Genomic DNA, 11221 nt, shown 5'->3' on the forward strand with positions numbered 1-11221 from the left:
GCCACATCACTGCATATTTGGTTCTCCCTGTTGGTATGAAATTCTGTTCTCTATCCCAACCCTTTACCATGTTTCTCAATCCAACTCCATCTGAACATTCCTCTCACTAGAAGTTTCCTCTTTCACCAAGAAAATACCCCATTAGAGTTACTCTTACTAGTACATATAAGTAAACTGAGGCACAGAGGTTAAGTAACTTGCCCAAGGTCTCACTGGTAATGGTAGAGCTGGGATTCAAACCTTACCCTGGAACACAGGACCCACTAGCCTTATCAAGGAAATCCCCAACCTCCCAGCCAATCCTGCCCTCTCCCCATGTTGCCTCTTCTAACATCCTGTAAAACTCACTCTTGCCCAAATTCTGGAAGAGTGCTCCACTGCTTCTGAGGCCTGTGCTCACCCCTCCGTGGCTTGCTTCACCTTGTAAAAAGGAGATCAAGTTTTGAGCACAGTGTCACCTCAGTTCTGACACAGTGCGGTCACAGCCCAGCCACCCAGTGACTTTAAAGGTCGCTTGACATTAGGTGAAAAGAGCTTCAATAGAGAGATGATGGAGGAAGAAGCCAGGTTGCAACAGGTAAAGATGAGAAAATTACATCATATAGAGCACTCTTTAGATTAGATGAAAAGAAAAGGGGAAGGGGAGTTAGGAAAATAGAAAGGAGTAAGAGGGTTTCTTCATGGAATGAGACAAGGTTGACTCCTAGGAAGAAGAGGAAGTCAGTGGGGGAGAAAGTGAGATGGGAGATGACAGGACCAGAATTCAAGTGGAGGGACTGGCCCTCATCCTAGAAACATGTGAGACAAAAAAACAAGTACAGATCCTTTCTTTGGGGAGCGTAGGAAAAGTGAGACTGGGAAGGAAGGCAGCCGATAAAAGATGAACTCTCAAGCCAGCTACACTGGTTGCCTAGATCTCAATCATGTGGGGAAAGTCTGGGGAACAGTGTGGAATTCATGCCTCAGAGTCTTCTCTCCAAGGGGCCGGGGAGCTGGGACATTTTACTCCAATTACCATCAGCCATTGGCTGGGGGCTGCTTCCAAGAGCTTTTGTTTTGTTTTGTTTTGTTTTGAAATGAGCATATGTTGCTTTGTTACAATAAACACAATGTATTTTGAGAATAAAAGTACAGGGCCTGGCTCTATTTAGTATTATGGCAATCAAGGAATGAACTAAAGGTTGTTCAATGTCCAGTTTTCCCCATATAGCAATTTGTGCTCTCACGGTGTGTGATAAAGTGTTTTAAAATTACTTTTCAGGTTACATTGTGATATATCCGTTTGTCTATCTGCCTCTCCTGTAGCCAAAGCTCCGCCAGGACTGGGATGATGACTATTCATCTTTATATCCCTAGCACATAGGTCAGGAATTTAGTAGGTGATGAGTAAATGTTGAATAACCGAGTAAACAGTACACGAAAGAGTGTTGACAGGTTTCGATTTTAGTTCCGAGGCATGATGTTGGCAACCACATCATCCATCTTGCTCTTACCGAGGGACGTAGTCAATGTACTTACATTAAAACAAACTCTGATTTGAAAAAAGCAGTGGTTATCAAACCTAGCCGACGATCAAAATCTCTGGGAGCTCCACTCCCACACAACCCAATAGAAGTCTGATGGAAAGAATCTCCAGTTGTAAATAACATCGTGGCAAAAATTCAATCCACCACAGGAAGTCCTTCAGGCAAAGTTAATATAAAAAGATCTGGGTCCTAGAGTTCTCATTCTCTGGCACTTTCAGCAGGCATTGCAGGATGTGAGCCATTATCCTCTGCTTCAGGTAAAATGTCCCCAGGCTAAGAGATGTAGAGAGTGCAGAATTGGGAGGTTGGCCAGATTAAGGGAAGTAGTAAGGCTCAAGGGATATGTGCTGGCAACCAGAGCTTCTCCTGTGCTTGGAAGAGTGAATAGAAGTGTGGGATTTAATGGACTCTCCATTACCTTTCATGTAATAGGTGTGTGTATATTAAATTTAGCTCAGGTCTTTGTTATAGATCCTTGATTTTAAGAGTTAAAAGTGTGTCTAGACAGGAATCTATAAGATAAAGACCTTCTTTTTTTCCATCTTACATATATAATTGATCATCTTAATGATGCCTGACTCCATTTTCAGTAGAATTAGATAGTCTTATTTGATTTCTCATAACCGATCTTTCAGAAACACCTGGAAATGAAATTTCACTATGAAAAATCAAATTTATGTGACTAAATACATAGAAATTAAAAATCATCAATCAGGCGGTCTAGATATCTGAGTTAAATTTTCCCCCTATAGAATTCATTGCTGGGGTCTTTCTCAGCATCTAGAAGGGTTCAGGAATCTGGAGAAGGGCTGCATGTAAATTAATAAAGAGACTAGAAATGAAATATAAATTTGTAATACATGGGGGAGCCAGAGAAGGGCTTAGCTTCAGTAACCAAGTTCTCTCTCTGAATCTCCAGACCCCTCGCTTTTTATTAACACAAATTGTCCTAAAGCAAAGAAGATATACGTATCAAAGGTTAAGGTTTAGCATACAGTAGGCATTGTCAGGTTGGGGAAAACTGCTTTCGGCAGCAGCAGGTAATAACATGTAGAATTTCAGGTTTGGGGAAATGCCCTGGGCTGTCTGGCAGCAGGCAATGATATATGCAAATCTTCAGGTTTGAGGAAATGCTTTCAGCTATTCCAGTAGGCAATAATATGTATCTTCAGACCTGCTGAAGCCTCAAGGTTCCATCAACCTTTTGATGAAACTTCTTGCATTTATGACCTGCTGGAATTAGCCCCCAGCAATTCATAACCTTAAGATAAGTCTTAGAGCCCTGGTTGGTATGACTCAGTTAGTTGGACACATGCCCAGATTGAGGACTCAATCCCTGGTGAGAAGTGTGCAGGAGGAAGCCGATCAATGTATTGCTCTCACATGGATGTTTCTCTCTCTCCCTCTTCCTTCCTCTCTCTGTAAAAATCAATTTTAAAAATACATAACATGTCTGGGCTCTCTTATTACAGAGACTTAAATACAGGCATTAATCTCAGATTCATCTTATTTTGAGTTGTCTTGGTGTGAAAGAGTTGAGGGATCATTTAGTCTATAGTAATATAAGTTTTGTCTAGACTTTCTTCTCTGGAGTTTAGATCAAACTGAAAATGACTTTTTGCCTCCATAAAGAACTGATCACTTTACTTTCCCTTTAATGTGTGAGTCTGCTTACTAAATACCAGAAGAAAGAATTAAAATATTTCAAAGGGATTGCCTCTGAAGAGTAGGATATGGAGGTGAGAAGAGATGAAACGGGAGACTGCTATTGGGGTCATAAGCTTGTAGTTTTATCTGACCTTTTAAACTCAGCACATAGGTTACTTTATAAATAATGGTTTGTGGAACAAGAGAGAAAGGCTAAAAGATAGACAAGCGGGAAGAGGTGGTGAGTCAGAGCTATAGGATGAAAGAACAAAGACTCCAGGGAGGTGAAGTTGATAAAGCGGCCACATCTGAAACAAGCTGGAAGGAATATCATGTGAAACACATGTGAATAGAAGAGGGCATTGGTGGGGACTGAGCTAGTTGAAATGAACAGCCCTTGTGTTGTAAGAGGGTGTTGCTTTGCACCTCACTTTCCAGGAACCAAGACCCTGAGAGTCAGACCCTTAAGATTATTATTAAGATTCTTCCACAGAAAGGAATTATTTCATTTACTATGACATGATGATACCAGAGCACAATGCAGCTCTTTTTGTACCTAGAAAAATTTGGTGGTGGTGATAGCATTACTTTATAGGATAAAAAGATGAAGTGAGGCCCTAATCAGCTTGGCTCAGTAGACAAAGAGTGGGCCCACAGACTTAAGGGTCCCAGGTTCAATTCCAGTCAAGGGCAGGTACCTCGGTTGCAGGCTCAATCCTTGGCCCCAGTCGGGGCCTGTGCAGGAGGCAACCAATGGATGTGTCTATTTCACATTGATGTTTCTTTCTCTGTTTCTCCCCTCCCTCCTTCCCTTCTACTCTCTCTAAAAATCAATGGAAAATATCCTCGGTGAGGATTAACAAAATAAAACAAACAAAAAGATGGAGTGAGGGTACTAAGTGTAGATGAAAAGGCCTATTGGGTTCCTAAAGTGTAACTTGGGGAAACCTTGAACTTCTAGAAATGGGTAGAACAGAGAGAGTGGTTTATTCCTCTCTGGCCTTCCTCTGTAACTAAAGAAGTGGTGCTGCATCTGAAGACCCAGCTGGAGAACTACTTTTGTTTAATTCTGTGTGATACTGAAGTTTCTTTCACAGTTAAGTAGAACAGTAATCTCCACTTCCAAGGGTGGTTGTGGGGACCACATGAAGACATCAATGTAGAAGGCTGCCTGGTTGATGATATAAAGCACCAATTTGTGCTTTTTCCTCTCTTGGTTTTGGGGGCATTTGGTACTTTACTCCTCTTTGATCAAAATGAAAGCACTCACCCAAGAAAGCCATTTTATCATGGGATTTGAGTCTTTAGACTTTTGTCCAAAAACAAGGATTATACATTTCATGATGTAATATGCATAACAAATGTGAGAATTTAAAATGTAGCCTTTAAGGCTGTTGAAACAAATGCTTATTTAATATGGACCAAACCGAGATCAGCAAAGAGCTCAGGTTTCACGGACAGCATAAAATTGGACAAATTCCTGGATAAAAGGCTTATAATCTAATTAGCCATTGGGATTCCATAAATATTTATGCAGAAGTCATAGGACTGGAAAGAATTTCAAATTAAATGCAAATGCGATTTCTAAAAAAGTCTTTAGCTTTCTTGTTCACTCCAACCTCTTATGTGCATTCAAAATGTCATTGAAATATTAAAAAAAAAAAAATGTGGCCACTTTAGTGTGACAAGTTGTCTGTAGCGGATTGGGTGGCTGGATATAAAACATTATTCCCCTTCAGCTATTAAAGCTGTCCTTGAAAAAGAATCTCTCAATTTCCTTCAAGATCACTTGTGCTTCAGTGAATAGCATTAAACCTCTTTGCTTTTGATAATGTCACTTCATCGACAGGATTGTTTTTGCCCTTGACCTACAAGAGATACAAGTGGGAGGTTCCTAACTGAATGGCCTCGTCAGCTGAAGATAAGAATGATTTCCTGATCACCAGAGCTGCTCCTAAGTGGAACAAACTGTGAGAGTATTTTCCTTCCCTGCAGATGTTCAAATGCAGGCTCTGTACATGGTAGTTAGCATGTCGCCTCAGTTACTCCAAAATGCTCTGACTCTAGGAAACCAAAGAGAAGTTGGACGTGCCTTAGGTTGAAGAATGTATTGGGTTATTGGATATCCTTCCAATAACTTGCAAATAAGCACAACTGTCTACTGTTGTCAGAGAATAGTAGGAACTCATTAGGTTTGTTTCTATATTTCACTGTGTCTCCACATGCCTTGAAGAACACATTAATAAACTGGGTTTGTATCTTTGTACTAAGGCTTACTGGTTGTGTGACCTAGGACAAGTTGTGCAGCCATTCTAATCCTCTGTTTCCTTCCCTGTAAAATGGGGATGTTAATAATAGTGCTGCCTTGTAAGATTATTGTGGGGATTCTTAAGGCAAAGCTGGCGTGCCTAGCACAGCATAGCACATGGTAGGCATTCAAAATATGTTATTTATTAAAAGGAGGAAAAAATAGTGCCTTGTAAAGATATTTCCTCATACCCCAAGATTTTCTTGTGTTTATGGAATGTTATTACCTAACTAGAGGCCCGGTGCATGAAAATTCATGCACTGGAGGGGGAGTCCCTCAGCCCGGCTTGCCCCTTCTCACAGTCCAGGATCCCTCAGGGGTGGGAGGCGACCCGACCATCAGGGGAAGGCGATGCCCCCATCACACCTCTGCTGCTGCCACTGCCAGCAGTGCAAGCCTTGGCCGGCTCTGGTTACCTGAGCCTCGGGCGGCCCTGGGTGGCTGGGCAACCTACATCCGAGGCTTGCCTGTGCCTCAGGCCGGCCCTGGGTGGCTGGGGGGCTGAGGGGACTGGGGGACTCTTGAGGCAGGTGCGCCATCTTGTGGCTGTGAGCGCCGCCATCTTTGAGGGCGTGACAGCAATTAACATAGTCCCTCCTTATTGGCTGTGGGTGCCGCCATCTTTGAGGGCAGGGAAGTCAGTTAGCATAGTCCCTCCTTATTGGCTGTGGGCGCTGCCATCTTTGCGATGGCATGAGGGTCAATTAGCATATTCCCTCTTTATTAGATAGGATTGCAAACTGTGTAAAAGTCCTTTTCTGAAATTCTAAGCATAGGATGGGTCCTTGGACTAGGTGACTTCCTATCCTGAGACTCCATTATTTTTGGATATTTGATTCAAAGTATTTACTTAGGGTAAATATTTCACTATTTCTTATCCCCAGATATCAATAGTGTGGCTATCCTGGGTAAGCATCATGTAGGGCGGGGAGCTAGCAGGGAGTGGTACTCAGTGGAGTTTGGAGCCCAGTGGGCCTAGTTTATGTTCTAGCTTCAACACTTTCAGTCTGGTAACCATCTGAGGCAAATCACTTAACCTGAGCCTCGGTATCCACAACAGTAGAATGAGGAGGACAGACTATGCAGAAAATCTGGAATGAAGAGGTAATGGCTTAGTGGGTGTCCTATCCTAGGGCACTTGGTCTCCAGGAAACAATCTTTCTGTTGGCTGCAGCTGTCACTTTTCAGCCAGGTGTGTCTGCGTGATTAAACCCCGCCTGACCCTGAAAGCACGAATAGCTTCTGCCTTGCCTTGGTCCCAACACAAAATCAATGTAACATGTCAAATTACACTCAGATTGTGTTACTCGAAAGGCCATAAATAAAATGCTTTCCTTAGAGACAGTTGGGGCTCATCCACACATCAGTGACAAAAGTACCTGACTTCCCAAGGGCAAAGCAAATGAGTTTGCGACTGGCTTTATTTACTTAGGGAAAAACTTGGGAGTTTTGTGCCAACAGCACATGTACAGGCTTCTGCAGCATTCTTCCCCCTTTTCTGAGCTGTTGTGGCAAAGCTGTCTTAGCACAATGTGCCAAACTTGAGGAAATTGGATTTATTAGTTATTATTAAGTGTAGGGCATTCTAGCTTCAACCTCACCATTACTTTTGATTCTTATTTGGGGGAGGAGGGGCTTCTAAATTCTTCAGGGCCTGTGACCTATCACTCTGCACCATTGACCCACCCCTGAGCTCTAGGGGCTGTTGTTATTTTGGGGTTGCCCAGATGGATTTGCTCTGTGTTGTGGAGAACGTGGTTAATTAAGAGCTCCAGGCAGAACCCACAAGTGCTTTTTAGTTTTTCTTGCTGTTTCCTCCACCTCTCCCCTTATCTCATTATCCACATTTCTCCTCCAGACTCTAGCATGAATTCCCTCCTTGTAAATCCCTGCTGGCTGAAAGGTGGCCTGCAGACCGCTACCTGCTCGGTGACCTTGTGCTTTCTCTGTGAGGGGGAAAAATGTGAAATTAACTCACATCCAAATCTGAAGCTTTTCTGAAATGGATGTGAGCAAATGAGGTGTCCTGGGAATTAGCCAATGTTCGATAATTAATAATCCTTCTATCTGGATGAATAAGGAGATGTTTAATAAGTTCTGTTGTTGTGCTTTCAAAGCAGTCCCCTCTTATTAAGCAGAATAGTACAGTAGTGTTTCCCTAATTGATGGTGTCTGGACACGGAAGGGAAAAGCAGGAAACTGAACTGCAAGTGCTGAATCTAAAGAGCTTTCATTCAACAAATGTTTACAGAACACCTGGCATGTGCTAAACACCACGCACATTGTGTCATTTGGCCTCAGAACCATTCCCCGGTGCAACCACAGCGAGACAAAGGAATACACAGAAACACAGCAAGGCACAGGGAGTTAGTATAATTTACTTTCTGTGGTGACCTGGGTCCAGATCTACACCTGACAGCTCTAACTCCAGCGCTCAAGTCCATAGGACTGTGGCTTTTCATTGAGAATCAAAGTTACATTTACTCCTGTGATGAGGGTTGTGGCTGACCCTGGAGGAACCCTACCATTCAGTGGCATTCTGAGACATCAGGCTGCTGTGTAGGCTGCTGGTGAACCTGGCCAGGTTTCATTCTGTAGGTTATAAGCTGGCCTGGTACAGGGAGAAGGGACATTATTGCAGAGGTGATGAAGTGAAAGGAAAGGGTGTTGGAGCTAAGGCAAACTTTAATCACCTCTTCCACACTTCTCCTTGGAACTAGCATAAATATTCACCACTTTTGTCATTTAGCGCTGTGCTAGCCGCTGTGAGAGACACAGACTTGCAAGTCAGCCCAGTCTTGCAGTTCACAATCCAGAAGGAAACAGAACCCACTCACTCATGGAAAGTTAACCATGAACTTTGGAGTGTGGCTGAAAGATAAAAGGAGAGCACAAAAGGGAAATCATAGACTGGAAAGAGGCTAAGAGATTGCCCTGCCTCATCCTGTCATTGATGTCCTAATGTTGCCTGAGATTAAATGCCACACCAATGGCTCGTGGCTTATTGGCGGATCAAAGCATGATTCTGTGAATGAATGACTGACTGAACTTGGAAGGCTTCCTGGCAGAGGCAGAAACTGAACTATGCCTCGAAGGGTATGTGGAGATCGGAAAAGCAGAAAGGAAATAAGGAAAGACATTCATATATATTTAGGGACCCCAATTTATCAGGGGAATACATTTACAACAGGGTATTGATTTTTTTCCTTCTTTTATTTTTATTTATTTTTATTTTTTAATTTTGTTTTATTGCTTAAAGTATTACAAAGAGTATTACATATGTCTCCTTTTTTCCCCCCCTTGACCTTCCCCCGGCCTCCCCTACCCCCCAGTGTCTTGTGTCCATTGGTTATGCTTATATGCATGCATACAAGTCCTTCGGTTGATCTTTCCTTTAAGCACGGTGTTTTAAAAGGCAATGTGTTGATTTTCAAGAATAGTCTGTTTCACGCTGCGCCTGATTCTGGGCCAGAGGAAGCTGATGCGGAAAGGACACGATTGGGATTCAGGAGGGGAGCTTGAAGAGGAGGCTGCAGCTGATTGAACAGAGCAAACAGAAAGCTCTTATCACCTGTTCATCACGACTGGAGACAGCACACAAAAAGATGTATGTTTTAGTTTGAGGGATTTAAACAAATAAGAAAAGGCATTTTGACATTCCCACCACTCCTACTCTAATCCTTACTCAATCTTATTTGCTCTTCTAATTATCTTGAATTCACTCTCCTGTCTGTGTCTGTTGCCTTATCCTTACCCCAAACCACCTTCTCCTCTTGTCTGGATGATTGAAGTTCTCTTCAACTGGCCACCTCACTATATTCATTCCTTTTTTCCGGGGCGGTGGGAGGGAGAGATAATTTTTAATGCTTTTTTCTTATTGTTGGTTATTTTACTTTCTGTTTGTTTGTTTTTTACAAATACACCAGAGAATCGTGCGATGCTGCAGCATCGGACACAATCCTGGGCCACAAATCTGCATGCTCTTTTGCAACTGGTCCTGTGATGGCAGACTTTTCATCTCACCTTTACTATTGACTCTGATCCCCATATTATCTTCAAAATAAAGAAACACGCCATCTTTTCTCCCGTATGACTTTGTTGTTGAATTACCATCATTGGATGTACCTTCTTTCTGAGCTCTGGTTTGCCTCTTTTGACTGGAGCCCTCACCGTGTCACCCACACCTGTGGTCGGCAATCTGTTCAGTCATCCCCAACCCCCTTCCCAGAGGTGATACACAGATTTTTGGCTCCTGTGGTGTCAGCACAGTTGATCACAGCTCCTCCCGGAAGACTTGGGGAAACCCGGAATGTCCCACCAGAGGATCCACCACGTCCTCACTTCTGTAATCTTGAACACCAGAAAGGGACAGAGAGGACCCTTTTATTCTTGTCCCACTGTTCCAAACTACTCTCCGTATCCTGAACAATCCTTTCATAAAATAAAGCCGGGCATAGCAGTTTTCTTCCTTAAACCTTTCAATAGCTGACTAGTAGTCTCGTAACTAATTCTAAACCTTTTAACAAGGCTCCCTGGCCCTGTATCATCTGGGCCCGCTCTGCTCTGGTCTCTACATGTCCCATTGCCGGTGCTCTTCATGCTTCAGCCACGTGGCCACGCTCTGTCTCCTGTCAGGTACTTTCCATATGCTGTTCCCACCACCCTCTTCACTCCTGGGCACCCATAGATCGCCTCTTTGGAGGAGACTTTCCTGGCTCCCTATAGGTTAACCCCATTACAGGACTCAGAGAGACATTGTCTTTATCTGACTTGTCATTATTTGTTGAATGTCATCATCTTTCCAAGAGACACTTGGGGTTCAGTTGGCAAACAAACTAAGCAAGGAGTTGTGAAACATACATTCTCGCAGCTAGAGAAAGATAATAAAATGAACATAATAAATTATAAAGTATGTTAGACCACAGAGGTATAAATAGAAAGATATAGGGTGAGATCAGGAATGCCAGATGAAGGAAGCAGGTTGCAATAGTTAAAGAGAATGGTCAGCATATCTCCAATACCATATGCCAATTACTCAAGAAGTGTTACGGTAAACATAAAAACTATGACTATAAAGCTATACCTTTGTATAAAGCCTGGCATGGAATAGTAAGCCCTCAATACATGTTGTTCAGAGAGGCGAGTGGGCAATATACTCATATACTTACACTCATTCAAAATCCATTACAGAACAGATGCAGTCACCCCATGATCACGCAGCAGTGTAGGCAAAGCAAGGCGGTGCCAGTGTTGTCTGAGTCCTCCTCTGAAATCTCTCATGGAGAAAGGGAATTTGTCTCACTTCTTTCTCCTGTCTTTTGTGAGACCCCAACAGGGCCCAACAGAGCTATTTAATTAACCTGTCATGAGGGCACAGGGACTTCCTGGCAGTGAATCCTGAGAGCGCCCAAGGACCAAGAAGCTAATGAGAGAGAGAGAGAGAGAGAGAGAGAGAGAGAGAGAGAGAGAGAGAGAGAGACACACACACACACACAGCTCCTCTGTTCTAGAGATTTGACGTGAGCATAGATTTGGTATCTCAACTCATGGTTTTCTCTCTCTCTGTCTGCCTCTCTCTCCTTCTCTGTCTTCCTCCTTCCCTCCCTCCTTCCTTCCCTGTCTTCTCTTCTGAAAAACAAACAGCTTGGTTCCTGGGCAGCTGAGCTTTAAATTGAAAATGCAGTCTTCCTTGGCAGAACAGCAGTGTCACAGCCTCCCCACTGCTCGGAGCAGCCTGTGA

General features: G+C 43.2%; 1 pseudogene; it reads right to left on the minus strand.

The window, feature by feature from the left end:
* Nucleotides 1–9392: 9392 nt before the first annotated feature.
* Nucleotides 9393–9831, minus strand: LOC102440698 (annotated as a pseudogene).
* Nucleotides 9832–11221: the final 1390 nt, after the last annotated feature.

This window comes from Myotis lucifugus, unplaced genomic scaffold, assembly GCF_000147115.1.
Source record: "Myotis lucifugus unplaced genomic scaffold, Myoluc2.0 scaffold_4753, whole genome shotgun sequence".
Classification (NCBI taxonomy): Eukaryota; Metazoa; Chordata; class Mammalia; order Chiroptera; family Vespertilionidae; genus Myotis; species Myotis lucifugus.